Source organism: Spea bombifrons, chromosome 9 (assembly GCF_027358695.1).
Source record: "Spea bombifrons isolate aSpeBom1 chromosome 9, aSpeBom1.2.pri, whole genome shotgun sequence".
Lineage (NCBI taxonomy): Eukaryota > Metazoa > Chordata > Amphibia > Anura > Pelobatidae > Spea > Spea bombifrons.
Window position 1 is genome coordinate 28,354,515 of NC_071095.1, and position 20,175 is coordinate 28,374,689.

Below are 20,175 nucleotides of genomic sequence, written 5' to 3' on the forward strand. Positions count from 1 at the left end.
GTACCGGTACTTCCAAAAAATGCATCCCAAAAATCCCTTATGGACGTACTGGTACGTGCAGCTACACGGGAAATCAGGCTGTCAAAAAAAATAAAATAATAAAATCACTAAAAAAATACAATAAATAATAATAATAATAAAAAAAGAATAAAGTGATCTAAGTGATGTCATTGTGACGTCACTGGCATTAATAACATCCCTTTGCCCTAACGTAACATCTAAAAAGTAAAACCCTCCTGCTCCCATTCACAAACCCCAATCCTGTTAAACCATAGGCATAAAAATTCTACGAATAACGTACACCTTATAGTATGTTCCCTATAGGTGCTGGGAAAGTATGGAAAATCTATATAAATTAGGTATTTCTGAAATCAGGACACCTGAATTGATAAACTTGGAGGGGATTTTCCACCACTTTACCTAATTTTGTGAGGATTCAGAGGGAAAAAATATAAAAAAAATTAGGATTTTGTTTCAAATTTTCTCTAGTTTTTACTAAATTTCTCAAACTAAATTTTCAGCTAATCATCTAACTATGGTATCAAAAGAAATCTCTATCTCTCCTTGAAAAAACAATGTATAGTTTACATGGGTACACTATTCACAGGAAAGAAAGAATAATTGCTGAACCGTCACACCGCAAAAATGGCTCTGAGCTTTGAGGTACCAAACCCCCTGGGGCTGAAGGGCTTAATGGTAGTTCCAAAGTATACACTTACTACATGACAAAAAACAGGAAAGTGGAAAAAAAAAAAACAAAAAAAAAATGTAAAAAAGAAACCTTCTAGTTTTTAGTATAGGGTATCATCCTTCAATTACCATATTGGCTCGGATATAGGCCGCCCCCGTATATAGGCCGCACCCTAAAAGTTTGGTGCTTTTTTAAAGAAAAAGTTTTTTTCTTTAAAAAAGCACAAAAAAAACATGCTGCCACTCTGTCTCCCCCCCCCCCGAGATATGCTGCTACTGTCCTCCCCCCCCCCCCGAGATATGCTGCCACTGCCCCCCCCCCCCGACTTACCAGAGCAGACTCCTGGGTGTCTGGCAGGGCCGGCGGGGGACATCTACGCAATACGCGTATACAACATCCGGTGCTGGCACTCAGCGGCCCCACAAGACACCTGGGAGTCTGCTCTGGTAAGTCTTGGGGGCAGAGGTAAAACGCATCGTGCGGATGGTCACCGGCTGCGGCGATGCGGGTAAACAACCTCCGCTGCCGGGACATCTGCATGATGTGCTTTAACAATCTCCCTTGCCGGGACTCCCCCCGCGGGAATTCCCGGCAAGGGAGATTGTTAAAGCACATCGTGCAAACGTGCCGGCAGCGGAGGCTGTTTACCTGCATCGCCGCAGCCGGTGACCATCCGCACAACTGCAGACAACCTCCCGTGCCGCCCCCCCCATGGAAAGTGCTGGCAGGGGAGGCTGTCTGAGCGTATCAGAGAGTAGGATACAGGTCCCCTGCACCGCTGCGGGGGATCTGTATCCTAACCCCGCTGCCTGCCCGGCGCCCGAATTTTACAGAATAAAATACATAAAATTTGACACATACTGTTTGCTCGTTGGCTTACGGCTCAGTACTTCTTATAGGTGGGCTATTGCTCAACCTAAAAAATGGATAACCATGTTTTTATAATACTCCATTAGCTTATTCAATATAAGGCAGAAAGATCTTTTATAGATCCAGAGAATCTTCCATTGCTTCACTAAAACCTCTCCCCTCTGTCTCTTCACTGGCTGCCTGTGCGCTTCAGGATTCATTTCAAAATCCTTACTCTTACTTTCAAAGCCCTTCATAGCGGTTCCCCTCCCTCACTCATCTCTAAATAAAGTTCTAACCCGTCTCTCCACCTATCCAATGATCTCCTTCTGTCATCTCCCTTGATTTCTTGCTCTCATGCATGCTTACAAGATTTCTCAAGAGCTGCCCCTATCCTCTGGAATGCCCTCCCATGGCCTATCCGTCTCTCCCCCTGCCTTTATTGTTTCAAAAAATCCCTCAAGACCCACTTCTTTAAGGACGCTTACAACATAGCACATTAACACCCCCCATATTCCTTTATCTCACCTTTCCTAGTCCCTCTCCTGCAATACTTTTACTAGTGTGGCTGCTCCATCCCTAACAACGGCACTTTACATCCTAAATCCCTCTAGATTGTAAGCTCCTGTGCACAGGGCCCTCGTCGCCTGTTGTCTCTGTAAGTCAAATTGTTATGTTACGTACTACTTTTTGTGTCTTGTCCACCCATTGTACAGCGCTACGGAATTTGATAGCGCTATATCAAACAATAAATAATAATAATAATCTCCTGTTGTAGTAATATTCTGTTTATATCCTCTTTCCATGGAGAGGCTTTTATACTTTCAATGACTATGAATTTAAGTCAAGAGGAGTTGCACTTGTGACATTTACAAACATGACGGGGATTTGGGGTGCATTTGTTTCTATTAGGTACAGATTGAGTAAATGTGCTCTACGATTCTGCTGCAGAGTTCTTTGAAGGCTTATCATACATAGCTGAACTGCCAGTAAAAGTGCTGTAGATAAGGCCCCTCCACCCAGCATTTTTACATCTTTGCTTGCCGTGGGGGATGGTGCTTTTATGGCCTCATTCATGAACTTCTGACTATTGTTGGGGATGGAGCTCTTGTGGCCTCACCCCTGAACTTCTGACTATTATTGAGGATGGGGCTGTTGTGGCCTCATCCCTGAACATCTAACTATTATTGGGGATGGTGTCATGATTGACTCGTGGAATATAGTGGATGCATGGAAGACTAACCCAGCAGAGGTGGTTAATTTCTTTGTTTAAGAATTCAATGAGTTAATCTGAGGTGTCATTTTCCCAAAGGACCCCTGTGGTGATTCATGACAGATAAGGATCCTTAGTTATAGGAATTCCATTCCTATCTTACATGGAGGGGTTTTCCATCACCCCTACCCCACCAAAACTTATTGGAAGATCAAAGATGGGAACCAAATGTTGGGGAAAGTGTCATATAATTGGCCATGTGGTCTTTCTTGCAAAAGAGCCTGATTTAGGGGCAATGCAGCCACCTCAAAGCAGAACTCCATGATATACTCCGATCGGAACAACATCATAAGAAACCGCCTGGACTTAAGGAGTTCCCACAGGCCTACTTATTGGAGAAACCCGTGAGTGCCTGTGTTTTACCCCCCGTGTTTAACCCCTTCCAGACCGGGACGTACCTGGTACTTCCTGATCACATGTCAGCATCAGACGGGGACGTATCAGGTATGTCATCTCAAAAAAATGTCCCCACTTTGACACAATCGCGATGATCATGGGGGCGCTGCTGTCTGCCCGGGTGTCTGAACAGACATCACAGTAACCCAGAGCCTGCCTCCGAGCCTTAGATCACTCCCACGGAGTGATTTTTCGGCTCAAAATCTGCTTTTCATAAAATGGCATTGAAGGGGTTAACTCTGCACTGACGCTCTCATGGAGCGAACAGGCAGCTTCAGGCAAGTGTGGGGACCTGCCACAACATTCCCCTGCTGCCTGATTGCTCAATGAGAGCGCCAGTGAAGCGTTAACCCTGCGTTCAATGCCGCAATCGTGGCATTTTAGGGGTTAGCCATTTTGTATGGGGCTCTGCTGCTGGTGGTCTGCCCGGAAGCCCAGGCAGACCAGCAACAGCAAAAAAAGCAGCCCCCACAAGCCCTTTGATCAGTCCTGTAGGAGTCACTCTAGTGACTCCTCCCTGCAATCTCCAGTCTACAGGAGATTGTGCCCCAGCAGCCAGAGGCGGCTTCAGGGACAGGGTTTTTCTGTCTCCACATGAGTGTGGAGACCAGCCCCCACCCCCTCCCTTGCTCAATTAACCATTTCAAGCCTTGAGAAAGACCTGTGTGTGGAAACGTTGCCTTTGTGAAATAAAATCACCTAACCATTTGAGTGCTGAGCCTCTGCTTCTTTATTTTGGATTTATTAAAGGACTTGGTGGTACCCTGGCTCGTTCCAGCTGGGCCACTCAGGACTACTTGCCAAGCCGTGACTGTGTGGAGGGCGTGGGCATGAAGGGGTTAATAGCACCAGGCCTCTGGATTTACTAACTCGTGCACCTTCTCACTACTGAGTGCTGTATTTCAACCTTTTTTTTCTGTGGATACATATATATAGAGATAGATATTCTAATTCGGATTTCTCACGAATCCGGTATCAACATCATGACTGGTGGCAGACTACCTGGGGGGATACAGGCAGGATTTAGGGGTTAATTTGGTATAATTTATGCCTTGTTAAGGAGCAAAGTTAGTAAATCCAGAGGCCTGGTGCTATTAACCCCCCCACGGCTTGGCAAGTAGTTCTGACCGTGACAGATGGGGCTGTTGTGGCCTCATCCCTTAACATCTGACTATTGTTGGGGATGGGGCTGTTGTGGCTTCATCCCTGAACTTTTGACTGTTGTTGGGGATGGGGCTGTTGTGGCCTCATCCATGAACTTCTGAGAATTGTTGGGGATGGGGCTGTTGTGGCCTCATCCATGAACTTCTGAGAATTGTTGGGGATGGGGCTGGTGTGGCCTCATTCTTTAATGTCTGACTTCCACTGGGATTGGGGCATTTGCTGTTACAGGAATAACACAGTAATACAGTAACAGCACCAGCACCAGCTACAGTTTTTACTGAACTTTGCTACAGACTTAATTTTTTTTTTTTTTTTTTTTTGAGGAATAGTGATACATTGTTATTTTAATGAGCAACAGCCCTATCCACCAAAGTATCAGAACATTAAGTTGGTGGGACTTGTTAGTCTGACTCAATGGCTGTTATGTTGACAACCAGGTTTAGTAATCTAATTGGTTAACTGTATTTATTTTAAATGACAGACTGACAAGTTCAGAATTAACTTAACTCCTTTTGAGAAGCCTAGTCACATTTATCTAAGACGCATTTATAAACTAATCTGCAAAGTCAGTTCACCACAAGATCTTGCCAGTAGTTGTGTTGATTGGCGCTGAGTCAACTTGAAACATGGGTGATTTAAAATATTAATATGAATTCCAATAGAACATGAAGTAAAAAAGTGAGCTTCATAATGTCAGTCTTTTTATTATCATTCCCAATAGAATATTATAGAAACTCGCACTTGCAAGCATCATTTTACAAAACGATCACAAAAAATGAATCCTCTATGTTCCTTTGAACAGGACCCTCCTCACCTGTTGTTTCTGTAAGTCAAATAGTTTTGCTATATTCTACTTCTTATGTCCTATCTACCCATTGTACAGCACTATAGAATATGATGGTGCTGTATAAAACAATTAATAATAATAATATCATGGTTAACTTTGGCAGAGAATAAACACAATAGCTGACTGATAAGTCCTACTGGAACCCCCTACATTTTCAAGAAATTGTGATTTATTTATTAGCTTTATTTTGGTCACGTTACAAACCAATTTACTAACGGGAAAATAATACAAGACACTGGTACAGCAACGTATACCCTCTAATATTAGCCTTTTAATAGCTAGAGATATCTTGGAATTCTTACATAGACAGTGACGGCAGAACCTGCCCATCTGCCCATCCAGACTTCCAACCTCTGAATACTTTCCTTAGTCCCTGACCTTATCTTATATCTACCTTAGCCATATGCCTGTCCCATGCTTGCTCAAACGCCTTCACTGTATTAACATCTACCATTGCTGCAGGAAGGCTATTCCATGCATCCACTACCCTTTTAGTAAAGTCATATTTCCTGATGTTACTTTTAAACCTTTGCCCCTCTGGCTTACAACTATGTCCTCTTGTTGTGGTAGTATTTCTCATTTTAAATAAACTCTCTTCCTTTTTGGTGTTGATTCCCTTTAAGTATTTAAATTTTTCTATCATATCCCTCCTGTCCCGTCTTTCTTCCAGGCTATATATGTTGAGATCCGGTCTCCAGTACTGTGCACAATACTCCAAGTGATGTTTCACCAGTGTTCTGTACAACGGTATGAGCTCTTCCCTCTTTCTACTGCGAATACCTCTCCCTATGCAACCAAGCGTTCTGCTAGCATTACCTGCTGCTCTACTGCATCATCTAACACCCTTTAAATCATCACAAATAATTACCCCTAAAATCCTTTTCTCACATGTCGAGGTTAGGAATTTAAATTGTTTCCAAACACAAGACACTCATATTAATATATTTTGGTATATTTTGCTTAAATTGTCATGCACAATTACTTTTGTATTCCTTTTTGTATATATTATTCATAATAAAAGACTGAACATATTTGGAAAAAAACAGCAATGTATACTTTGTAGATGAACTAAGAATGAAACTCAGGAATGGTAGCTGAACAATTAAATAAATCAAATGAAAAGATGAAAGAAAACTCCATGTTTTCAGGTACAAAGTAACCTCAATGAAGAAGGGGTTAATTAAACTCTCTGGTCACGAAAGGCTGAAATACAGATCTAAGAACAAATTGGTGTAACTATGTAAACATTATCTGATATTATGCTATGAAAGGAAGTTGAAATACTCTCCGTTCAGCTTCACTAAGTATGCCGTGACCTACTCGTCGATTTTAACTCTTTCATTAGTTATACAGCGCAGTCTATTGGTTTGAGGCTGAAATGCAGCTTCAACAGTGTTATTTCAGGCTTAAAATCACAGCGTCCTCTGTTGGTTTCAGGGATCGCTATCTATGTATTCAGAATACATGCTTATCTTACGAATACAGCTTAAACAGACTTTTTGGGTCGGCCTGTTGCATGTTTTGTCAACCTAGGGCTGAGGTTCAGAATAGAAAATATTCAGATGTTACAGGTTTTCTGTCAGTGCTCCACCGGACTGGTTTCTGCGATCCTCGCCTTTGGTTTTCTTTTCCTTATTTTGTTTTCGTTCGTTATACGGGCCTCATGTGCCTCTGTTTTATCTCAGTTTATGGCAAGGCGATGCTGTACGCTATGGATCTTTTCTTTGATACATGGTCTTTCCGTGTGATTGTCCCGATGTCGTCTCTCCACTGCTGACCGACTATTTTTGCCACCTTCGTACGCTTTGCTATGTACTCTTTACACGATTTGTGTAGTTTGCATTGTGTCATGCTTGTACATGTATACCACACTGTCTGTTTTTTTTTATTGGTGCTTAATAAACTGAGATTTACTTAAAGAAAATATTCAGATGTGGTAACAAGATTAAACACACCACCCCAAAACAAGATTTTCTATGTAAACATTCTCAGATTAATAAACTCCTCTGTCACTGAATGACTGATAAAGAGAACTTAGAACAATAGGTGAATCTATAAAAATATTACCAGACTGATAAACTTCCCTGCTCATGAAAGGCTGAATTAAAAATGTCAGAACAAAAGTTGTATCTATCTAAACATAATCAGAGTGTAATGGTGTTTATAAAAAGAGTTATACTATACTTTTAAAAGAAGAACATTTTAATGCTAGTAGTTAACAGGTCTGTTTTGTCTACGATCATTGTACCTTGTTAGCCATAGAAACAGGTAAAGATGATACCTTTGTTGGCTGACGTATAAAAAATTGCAAGCTTTCAAGACCATCAGGCATATCATACTTATATTATATTATGGTATAATATGTCTGAAAAGAAGACCTAGATGGTCTTGAAAGCTTCCAATCCATTATACGTCAGTTAGCCAATGAAGCTATCATCTTTTCCAAACAAGTTATACAGCGTCACCTATTGGTTTAGAAATGCTGTAGCAACCGTCGGATTTCCTATCTAAACTTTTGTTGCACAGTGTCCCCTGTTGGTTTCAGATACAGTTGGCTACCGCCATAGCAGTCATGCAATTGTTAAATGAACAATGACTTGGGAAGTGCTTTTCTTCTTCCTGACTTGGATCATGTTGATCCATTGAGTAGCGACACAAAGGCTTGCGCAGACAAATTACTCCCAGTGCTTTCTGCCCTAGGGCAGAGTTTCGTGAGAAACAAGATTTGGACGTGGCGGATCATTTGAAATTCATGCATTATCAGGATTTTATTATTGAGAGTCTCGTATTATCCCATAGCAGCAACCAGTAAGCCTTCCAACTCCTTTTTGCAACTCTCATGCAGAAAAGTATTAATTGTTACTCTTTTTTATATATTACTTTTGTATCTTTATTTTTTAATGTTGTTAATTTCATTGTTAATACTTTTTTTACACCAAATATTGATACATTTTCATTTTACACTTAATCTGCTTGATTTATGTTTTCTTTGTTTCTATTTATTTACTATTTGTTGATCATTAACTATTATTATTATATATTTGCATATATTTATTACAATTTATTGATTCATTATTGATTAAAAGAAATGAATTGACCTTTTGTTCTTTATTGGAGCGCCAATATGAAGACAAAAATAAAAGGTGAAAGATGTGCTGGTGTTCAGTAAGGGCCAAGGCAGACACCAGATCTCCAATCTTTGTCTCTGGTTGTCGTGCTCCTCAAAAGGATTACACAACCCCTTTCTTACGTTCCCCGCAATCCCAATAGCTAACTAATAAATGGATGCTAACCAAGGGGTTTCTTAGAAAAATGATTTGCCTTAATGGAATCTTCCATGAAAAAATTGGAGTCTAGAGTGATTTGGCTGCTATTTCTGAACTGCCTGTAAAAGTCTTGGAGATAAGGTTCCTCTTCACCCAGCATTTCTACTTCTTTGTTTGCTGTGGGGGATGGGACTGTTGCACTCTGCATCCTTGTGTCTGCTTCTGGGGATGGGGCACTTGTGGCCTCAACTCTGAACCTCAGAGTGCTACCGGGGTTGGGAATGTTGCTTCCCACACAATAACATGAATCTCTTGTTCTTTGACTATGAACTCCTTTTTCATTAGTTATACAGCACCATCTATTGGTTTGAAATTTAGAAATGCTGCAGCAACAGTTCTAAAAACAGTGACCTCTGTTGGTTTCAAACATAGTTGTCTACAGCCAAAGCAGCCATGCGTTTCTTCCAGGTTAAAAGAACTATGATTGACTTTCAAACTGCTTTTATTTACTTGAATAATGTCATTTCCTTGAGTCTATTTGCTAAGATCATGTGAGCACCTATGAGACAGTGAAAGCTCTGGTCCAAATCATCTTCACAAAGAAAATCTAATTTGCATGGGAGCCATAATTGCTATGTTTGGTGATTAAGAAATTAAAAAATGTGCTCCGTGCAAAAACACAAAAAAAGTGAAAAAAAGTGTAAAAAACAAAATGTGCCAAAGACACAACCTTCTTTGGATAGGTGTCATAAAAAATCCTATTCTACCACCTAGCCTAAAAAGCCTGAAGCTAGTAAAAACAAAAGTGCCTGAAAAGTCCAGAGGTGCATGACGTGCTAGTGTGCTAAAAACAAAAAAGAAAACATGCTTTTTTGGCCTCACAGACATAGATGTTTTCAGCCTAATGGCCAGAAGACCGTTTTTCCCCTTTCTATAGGTATTAACTTGATATTAGGCCTTGGGACAAGGTGGAGTAAATGAAAGACTTGAAGAAGCAAGTGGGTCAGGAAAGGAGTAGGGAACCCTCCCCCTCTAGAGGTAAGTGGGGGCAGGATATATGTGTTTGTGTATGTATGTATGTATGTATGTGTATATATATATATATATATATATACACACACACACAGATGGATGTAACAACCTGGGAAGGTATCATGAGTAGGAACCCACTATGCAGGAGAGAGCTTGGAGACAATGAAGGAGGCACCACAATGTGGTGAAACCGAGAACAGGAACCAGCTCAAATGGTAATAGGTTAAACAGCAAATATAACTAATCCAGGTCACAGTCCAGGGTTCAAGGGCAGGCAGCAGACAAGAGCAATCTGGGTCAGGCTCCAAGGGTCAGAGGCAGGTGGCAGACAAGAAGTAATCCAGATCACGGTCCAAGGCAGGCAGCAAAAGGCAGAAGACGGGGTGCAAACCGGGTCAAGAAGCAGGCTTCACAAGGACAGGATAACAGCAGCAGGATGACACCTTAATACCTGAGCACCGCCATCATGGTTCCAGGGGCTTTTATAGGAGTGGCAGGCACCTCCCCCGTTGCTAAACCCCTCGCTTCTTCCAGCAACGGAGGGGTTAATGGAGAAACACTGACCCCAGCCTGTTCTGGCAATGAATGGGGTTAAGGGAGGCGGCTTCTTTAAGGCACACAGAAGCACAGCCTCCTCTGTTAACAGCTGCGCCTCCTCTGTTATCCCCTTAAGGACAATGGGCGGTCCCTAAACCCATTGAAAACAATTTTGAGCCCGTACAGTACATGTACAGGTGCAGGGAGTGAATAACTGGGGTGAAGGAAGACCACTGTCGCCAGAAGAACCGGCATCCCGCGTCATGCCCATGCCGCCCCTCCTAGTGCGTGCCATGGAGGTGTGGCGGCAACGAGAGGTAGGTACATGACAATGGATGTGTGTGAGCATGCATGTGAACTTGTGTTTGTGTGAGAGAGCATGCATGTGTACTTTGTGTGTGTGTGAGAGAGCATGCATGTGTACTTGAGTGAGTGCGTGAGTGAGCATGCATGTGCACTTGAGTACATGTTAGTGAGTATGAGTAAGTGTGCATAATTTGTGTGGGGGGCACAGACCAGTTGTGTGGGGGCAGTGATGGCACAGACTAGCTGTTGAAGATGGGGGGCCCGGTGGTTTCTAGTTATGCCCCTACCCAATGGCTAATACCAGAGTTCATGAAGAGATCTGTTCTCCTCCACAATGTACTTTTGGCAATGCATGTATCTGCACAACCCCCTCCCGTGCATAAATGTCCTTAGGGGGAGGCCTTCCTGAATGGCCATCGAGAGAATGTCCTTATACATGTTGGTAGCCCTGGACTGAACATTGTTCTTGGCTCTGATGTGCTTGTGTGACCAGGTTTTTAAGTCTAGCTGGTGAAGTGGTTTTATTTAATTAAAGATTAATGTACGCCATCACATTTTGCCATTAGCCATGTTGAGTGAAGATGAGTTGTCTTAAATTATGGTCGATGTAAAAAATCAATAAGAATTTGAACAGAATAAAACAAATAAAGTGAACAAATTAAATTTTCCTATTTTGTTTTGCTTTCTCAAAATCTCGATCATTGCGTTTCTCCTTAAAACCTTGAATATGTAAAATTTCAGTTCTTCCAAGTGTAAACAGTTATTCATTGGGTCCCAATAAATAAAAACCTGCATAGGACCTTACAGTTGTCTTTGTGCCTCCTTGGCTAACTCCTCATCCACAAGCAGATCCTGACATTTAACTAGGTGTTAAGAGGCATACGTAAGTATGAAGAGTTATTAACTTTTTCGACTAGTGAACAATAAGTACTTGTTGAATTCCCGAAGAGCATTTGTCAGAACACAGTACGTATGTAAACACTATCAGAGTTTAATGGTATTAATAAAAACAAGTATACTATGCTTTTAAAGGAACATAAATTGAATAGGCAATTAGATAAAATGAACGTTATAAAAAATGTAAAAAATAAGTGTATTTTTGTCATACTCTCTGTTACACAAACATTACATATAGCAGGAAGCATTATCCCTCGTCAGGGCTGCTCCAGATTTGCTGTCTTCAGTTTTTTGCCTGCGATCATTTGTACAGCACCATCTATTGGTTTGAGGGTTAGGAACGCTGCAGCCACAGTCTGTTTTCTTATGTTAACTTTTAATAAATGGCATCCCCTGTTGGTTTCTTTCAGTTGACTACAGGTTAAAGCAGCCATGAAAAAGAGCTATATTAAATGAACTGTGATTACCATTCACACTACTTTTATACTTTTACAGTTACTTTCCGATCTGAATCATTGCATTGAGCATTAGTACAGACAGGCTAAAAAAACTGCTACTCACATAATTTGTTCTGTAAGGCCGAATATCAAAAGGGAAAAGCAAGGGGAAACCTTTGAAGACTGCCTTCTTTTATCTCATATGGTCTAGTAAGCCATGTGTGACACACTTTAATCACTATCTGTTAAGTTTAAATGTATCCCACATTACAAAAAAATAACATTTATGAGGACCAAACCGAGGGCAGCTCTTTGGCCACAAGAGCTCAGTCTAACCACCTAAATATAGAGTAATATGTGTTAATATGTAATATATACCATTAATCTCTACTACCATCCCCTATGTTGGAGAATATAGCACATAGAAAATGATTTGTCCATGAAAATGGGACAATATTCCCAAGCTATATATTTTGCTTTTCAAAAAGTATGTTTCCTCACCTTTTTGGAAAATGGTAGAAATCTGGCATCAATATACTGGGATGTATTCATTCCACCATAATATTCACCAGTGCCAAAAGCTTGGTAAAACTGACTGAAACATCCATCCTTTCATAAAGGAAAGTTGACACACAGACCCAAATTTTGTTTATTTCCAGATCGCCTATATACCAATGTACACAAATTGACTCTTTGCTAAAGGTAGGTTCAAATAATGGTGGGAATTAATGGCTGTTGTGTTGGTAACCAGGTTAAGTATTCTAATTGGTCAACTGGTTCAACCAAATAAGAGATTGACTAGTTTGAAGACAACTTAACCCTTTCCAATGAGCCTAACAGCTTTTAACTTGCCAGACACATTGATCAACCAGTCTGCCATGTCAACCCACCACAACATTTCCCAGTAGTCATGTTCATTGAAGCTAATTAGAAATGAAATATAGTTGACTATATCTTTGTCAGAAGAAAATATTGAACATTGTGTCTATTCTTCAAACTTCAGCTATGTGTGAAATACATGAACAATAGGTGTATCTGTGTCAACATTCTCCAACGAATAAACCTCTCTGCTTATCAATGGCTGAAAAGGACGTCTGACAACATTAGGTGTATTTCAAAGATAAACCTCTTTGAAACCTCATGAAAGGCTGAAATAAAGATGTCAGTATGATAGTTGCAAAACAAAAACACACTGGCTGAACTCCCCTCTGAAAAATCTGGTCTGTGGGGAAGACTCCAGGTAAAGACAGAGTAAGAGAGTAAACAGTGCTTACGGAAAATAAGTCTCTGGTAATAGCGGAGGCATTCATTATCCTCATTAGTATTTTGAATCTCGCTGTGCTGTCTTCCGTCAGTCAGTATAGTCTACGATCATTTGTTGTACAGCACCATCTATTGTTTATCAATGCTGCACCAACTTTTGGTTTTCTTATTCCAGCATTTTTTACACAGCACCCCCTGTTGGTTTCAGGTAACTTAAATTACAGCTAAAGCAGAATTTCAGCGATGTTCTGCAATGAGAAAGGCAGAGTGAGAAGGAAGCCAGCGATTTCAGCAAGTCAAGCAAAGAGGGAAGGTCTAAGGACATTCGCCCCTTTTGAAGAAAACCGCAAGGGCTACATGATTTTCTGCGTCTCAGCTATTGCCTCGCCAGCAGGATTATTATTATTAGGGTTAGGCAGCAACCCCTGCCCCAGCATGGAGACATGCCAAGGGTTTGCAGGGCCGGAATGGGAATGAAAAGCAGCCCTGGAAACATTTGAAGACCAGCCCCATGTATTGTATCTCGTGGTCGAGCTCTTGTACCCACACGCACCCCTTATACATATCCGAGTCACACTATTTGCCATAGAAATAACTAAACATTCTTTTTATCACATTATTTGTATGGAAATGCCAGAAAGCAAAAGTGTTAAAAGGCCCTAATAAATTAAATAAATTAGACATAAAGGAATCAAAACATTAGCAACTGCAAACATTTTTAGATGAAAAAGTTCCATTTTATTCAGTTGAACAAAACAGTGATCACATTATTCCTTACAATATTCTTTTAAGAAACTTTTGGCTATTAACACCACCACAACTGGCATCATCCAATGAATACCTCGACCCAGATACATTATTATTATTTTTTTTTTAAATGCACACAGTTCATGGTGCAAAGTGGTCTCCCAGTATTTTAAAAGGCCCTCTCTTAAGGAGGAAGGTCTGTGAAACCAACAGGAATAATGAAATCAGCTCTTACAACTAAATTGGGTTTCACTGAAGATCCCAACGACCATTCAAGATTCTGCGATTAATCCTTTGTGATAAAATATGCAGATTAAAATAAGAGTAAATAACACAATACCTTTACTTTTCCTCTCACTGATTTCTGGGCCTAGAAAGTTTTGTCCTCTGAAGTGACTACAAATTCAGGAGGGCGTTTTATAAGTAAACATTAAATACATCAATTTATTACTACAGTAAGTACAGTGCACACACCAACACCTAGACACCCACACCAGGACAGCCTCTGCCACCGACACCCAGACACACACACCAGGACAGGCTTTGCCACACAGACACCCAGGCACGCACACAAGGACAGGCTCTGCCACACCAACACCTAAGAACACACCAGGACAGGCTCTACCACACAGACACCAAAACACACACACACCAGGAAAGAATCTGTCACACAGACACAGCCAAACACGCACCAGGACAGGCTCTGCCACACCCAGACACACACCAGGAAAGGCTCTAACACACCGACACCAAAACACACACACCAGGACATTAATCAACTGAATACGTAGTAAGTAAAGTCAGTATAATTTGCAGCAATTGTTACAAAAGTAAGAAAGTCTATCGTTGCCTTTACCACTATAATATCGGAGGTATTCATTATTTGTATTTTGATTGAACATCTGAAGTCACATGGCTTTCAAGATCAAAAACAACATGGGTTTTCCTCAGGAAGATCTTGCCAAACAAATCTTATTGATTTTTTTGATTGGGTGATCAAGGTGGTGCAGTAGACATTGCGTATCTGGATTTCAGTAAGGCCTTTGACACTGTCCCACATAGAAGACTTATAAATAAACTGCAATCTCTGGGTTTAGATCCCAATGTTGTTGAATGGATTAAGGAGTGGCTGAGTGAAAACAGAGGGTTGTAGTCAATGGCGTATATTCAGAACAAGGTCTTGTTACCAGTGGGATACCTCAGGGATCTGTACTTGGACCCATTCTCTTTAATATTTTCATTAGTGATATTGCAGATGGTGTTGATGGAAAGGTATGTTTATTTGCCGACGACACAAAAATTTGCAACAGGGTTGATGTTCCTGGAGGAAGAAGCCAAATGGCAAACGATCTAGGTAAGCTGGAAAAATGGTCAGAGCTGTGGCAATTGGCATTTAACATGGATAAATGCAAAGTAATGCACCTGGGGCATAAAAACCCAAGGGCAGAGCATAGACTATTTGGTACTGTCCTAACCTCAACGTGTGAGGAAAGGGATTTAGGGGTAACTATTTCTGAGGATTTAAAGGTAGGTAGACAATGCAGTAGAGCAGCAGGTAATGCTAGCAGAATGCTTGGTTGTATAGGGAGAGGTATTAGCAGTAGGAAGAGGGAAGTGCTCATGCCGCTGTACAGATCACTGGTGAGACCTCACTTGGAGTATTGTGTACAGTACTGGAGACCGGATCTCCAGAAGGATATAGATATGTTGGAGAAAGTGCAGAGAAGGGCTACTAAAATGGTTTATGGATTACAAAATAAACCTTACCAGGACAGGTTAAAGGATCTTAACCTATATAGCCTGGAAAAAAGACGGGACAGGGGGGATATGATAGAAACATTTAAATACTTAAAGGGAATCAACAAAGTAAAGGAAGAAAGTTTATTTAAAAGAAGAAATAAAACCGCAAGAAGAGGACACAAGCATAAACTAGAGGGGCAAAGGTTTAATGGTAACATCAGAAAATATTACTTTACGGAAAGGGTAGTGGACGCATGGAATAGCCTCCCAGTGGAAGTGGTAGATGTTAATACAGTAAAGTCATTTAAGCAAGCATGGGATAGGCATAATGCCAAGCTAGATATAGGATAAGGGCAAGTACTAAAGGAGAGTACTCAGAGGTTGGGCAGACTGGATGGGCCTTCTGGCTCTTATCTGCCGTCACTTTCTATGTTTCTATGTTTCTATGTTTCTATGATTCTCACCAGGGGCGTACCCTGTATGTGGCATCCCCCACACACACTTTAAAATTGTATAGCTTCTATCAGTAGACAAACATTGACGGGGGTACAACATAACTTATCATTATATATTGAAGCAGACATTGACGGGGGTACAGCATAACACCTTGATGTGGTGTAGGCCTACCACTTCAGTGTCTGGCTTAGTATATAGCAAAGATTCACCGAAATGAAAATTCTAGGGATGCACCCAGGAAGATCCCCCCCACCTTGGTACGCTACTGATTTTCACTGTGCTGTCCCCGTCAGCATCGTCTCCGATCATTTGTTGTACAGCGCCATCTATTGGTTTGAGATTTAGGACCCTCCACTCTTCCCCTCAGCCACCCTGGCCACTCCACTACCCCTTTTCCTTAGGCTGTTTCCACTAATGTCCTATCCATATGTGCCACGCCTGGAATTGTAATCGTACACTGTTTTTACTGTATTGTTGAGCTTTCAGTTACCTTAAGTTGTAGTAGAACGTGTATTTCACTGTGCTACATCACAGTACTGCTTATCGTCTTTCTGATTTTATGAATAGCTGTATCGATTTGTTGTCTATTGAAAATAAACATTCAATAATAAAAAAAAACTTTAAGCTTTAGGAATGCCGTGGAAACAGTTGGTTTTCTTATTCTGACATGTATTACACAGCACCCCCTTTTGGTTTCAGATAATTTAGATTACAGCTAAAAGCATAACTTCAGTGAGAGGAAGCAGAAATAATCTGACCCCAGAGCAAGAACGAAGCCAACAATGTCAGCAAGATCAGCCGCCCCTTTGAGACACTAAGTAACCAGGGCTTTTTGGGGGTCTATTGTAGAAAATCTTTCTTTCATTTGCAGCCTGTAGATGATCCTGAGAGTCTTTGACAGGGGCAACATCCGAATACCCTTTTATTCATTTGTGTGAAACTGCCCTATTCAAAGAAGGGAAATGCAGGTAACGGTTTAAATGTGGTACACATACTACTGTCAAGCAATTAAAGAACCATAACTCAAAAACTCATATTGGATATTTCTGTATGTGAACGTTTGGGATCTAGTGATCATCAGTCTGTGTGGATTAATATATGAACAGTGACTGGGTAATAGAGGGTTGTAATGGAGTATATTTAGAACACGGTCTTGTTACCAGCAGTGGACCCCAGGGATCTGTACTTGGACCCATCCTCCTTAATATATTTATTAGTGATATTGCAGAAGGTCTTGATGGTAAGATATGTCTTTTTTGCTGATAACACAAAGGATTTGCAACATTTGGCTGGAAGGATAAGCCAAATGGCAAATAACTTTATGTGGATAAATGCAAAGCAATGCCATAAGGGCATAAAACCCCAAGGGCGGAGTATGGAATATTTGATACTGTCCTAACCTCAACATCAGAGGAATGGGATTTAGGGGTAATTATTTCTGAGGATTTAAAGGTATGTAGGCAATGCAATGGAGTGGCAGGAAATACTAGCAGAATGCTTGGTTGTTTAGGGAGAGGTATTAGCAGTAAAAAGTGCTCATGAGGTTGTACAGATCACTGGTGAGACCTCACTTGGAGTATTGTGTACAGTACTGGAGATCAAATCTCTAGAAGGATATAGATACTTTGGAGAAATTCTGAGAAGGGCTACTAAAATGGTTTATGGGTTGCAGTGTAGACCTTCAGACCTTACCAGGAAAGGTTAAATGATCTTAACATACATAGCCTGGGATATGATAGAAACATGATAAATACTACCATAGCAAGAGGACTTAGTCTTATACTAGAGGGGCAAAGGTTTAACAGTAATATCATGAAATATTATTTTACTTAATGGGGTAGTGGATGCATGGAATGGCCTTCTAGCAGAAGCGGTAGAAATACAGTGAAGAAGTTTAAGCAAGCACAGGATAAGCAAAAGGCTAAACTAGACATAAGATAAGGCCAGGGACTATGGAAAGCATTCAGAGGTTGGACAAACTAGATGGGCCGAATAGTTCTTATTTGCCACCACCTTATATGTTTCTATGTTTTTTTGGACAGGAAAGGACTGTCCCTTTTAGTCTGTCTGAGGCAAGACCAAAGCTCTTCATATAGCCTACAACCAGCTGCAAATGCAGTAAGCCTGGACACCAGAGAAAGGAATGGAAGAATTAAGTGTGCAGAAACTGTAAAGTTGTTGGTCATAAAACAAAGAACTGTCCTAAGGGAATGTCCTGCAAGCTCTGTTAGGATGCAGGTCATATCTATAATAACTGCCCCAACAATCAAGGAGATATGCCCAAGCAGCGGCAAGAGCGCCAGCACGGCACAAGAAAAGAGTGGCCATCCCGAAGCCAAATGCTAAGAGCCATAAGTCAGCAGCACCTCCCCCCTTTTTGCTCAACTCCCCAACCCCCTACAGAGACAGAAATCCTGATTCCTCCTGTTGTCCGACCTCCACCTTCAGCCACCCACGAACCCCTCTAGTGGCACAAACCTCTTCCTCCACCACTGCAGCCCACTCTCTCAAGACCCTTTCCCTCCTCTTTCATCTGTAGCAGGCACCCCTCTGGAGCCAAAATTGAAGAGAGTCAGCAAAAAGAGAATGCACAGCAGGGAAAATGAGGTGTAAGACAATGACAAGAACCCCTCAAGGTCTCTCTTCAGAAAAGGGCACCAACAAACCATGTTACCCAATTGAGGTAGGGGGGGCATAGCACCTTTGATAGTGTGAAGCTACACAAGACTTTCATACTTTCATGTTATACACTCTGGTTCTACCAGGATGTTATCAAATTTGAAAAGGAAAATGAACTGGAGGGAGTGAAACCGGACTTGCGGTCCCCTAGAGCGATCAATAAGCTCATCAGAGCCAAGGACAAAGCCTAGAGAACCATCAACATTCATCTTTCTGCTATCTTTAAAACATCTTTCCCTAAAGCATATGATTCCATTTTGCTTAGTATCTTGTAGTGCATCTCACATGTATGTGCCCGTGGCATCAATAATAAATCTTTCAATCCCAATGGTGTACCACAACCAGAACTGTTTTCCATCACAGATTTTTTTTTAACCATTTGTGTTGTAGATTGTTTGCAAAGTTATATTCCGAGGACTGAATTTTTTTTTGAAAACCTTATCGTTATACATTATTGACTTCTTTTCAAAAACCATTTACCACAGTTTCATCTTCAGATAGGTAGATTCTTTGGATTATGTAGCTGTTAGACATTGATACTAATTGCTTTAAACCCTATTCAATCTATAGCGCCACTTGAAGTTACCTATCTGGATTTTTATTTTAGGCCTAATTATAATATCACAAAATAACTTTGTTTGCTTTAAACTTGCATAATATGGCCATTCCGTCTTTAATAAAACATGAAGCATTTACTAGCAAGGTAAATTCTGGATAGTTTGCAAGTTATGTTGCTTGGAGCTCAATTAAAAGTATGGTTATGAGTGAAAGGAGAGAAGGTTACCACACTCCTAAACACAGATGAAAGAGGTCAAGGTGGCCTTTACAACTTGTACATGGTTGAAACAAACAAATCTGATTTTTAAGGCCAGTTTGCACAATTAAAAAAAAATCTTCAGAAACTTAAAACGCATTAATATGCTTGCAATATATAACTTGATGGGAGATTAAACTGGATGGGTTTGAAGAGAAGTCTTATTCACAGTAGTTGTAGAACCAGGGGCTGGCCATCTCCAATAGCCATAAAATAGGATGGTCCTAAACGGGTAATGTAGGAATTCAGACAGAATATAACAAATAAGGTAACGGTAAAAGCTTCATAACATCAGACTGTTTTTTTGTTGAAAGGCAGAATTATAGAGTTGGGAACAATAGACGTATATGTAAACATTATGAGAGATTAATTATGAGAGAAAAATAAAAACAAGTGTACTATTAAATAATTATTAAACAAATATATTTGTTAAATGAATTTAAAATAATCTCTATTAAACTGTTATTACATTCAGTGGGAAACATTTCTCAATGCAGCTTCCAAAAGTATACCAACCGTTTTTTGTCGAGTTTAACTTTATGTTCGTTAGTAGCACAGGGCCATCTATTGGTTTGAGATGCAAACGCATTTCTAATTTCAACTTTTATGACTTAGCGTCCTCTGTTGGCTTCAGATATAGTTGACTACATCAGATATAGCGGACTACAGCTTTAAGAGTCATGCAATTGTACCAAATCAAATTAACTCTCAAACTGCTTTTAGTTCCTCTGTAGTTGCTTTCTAGTTTTAATCATAATGTCTCTGTTGAGGCTTTTTGCTA

General features: G+C 40.6%; 1 long non-coding RNA gene and 1 pseudogene across 1 annotated transcript; one reads left to right on the forward strand and one right to left on the reverse strand.

Moving 5' to 3' along the window:
* Window positions 1–11,019: 11,019 nt before the first annotated feature.
* Window positions 11,020–11,665, reverse strand: LOC128505100 (uncharacterized). Its single transcript, XR_008355536.1, has 2 exons — window positions 11,470–11,665; window positions 11,020–11,213 (listed from the first exon to the last, which is right to left on the reverse strand). It is a non-coding gene; the product is annotated as an uncharacterized LOC128505100 (long non-coding RNA).
* Window positions 11,666–19,337: 7,672 nt separating this feature from the next.
* Window positions 19,338–19,446, forward strand: LOC128466761 (uncharacterized; annotated as a pseudogene).
* Window positions 19,447–20,175: the final 729 nt, after the last annotated feature.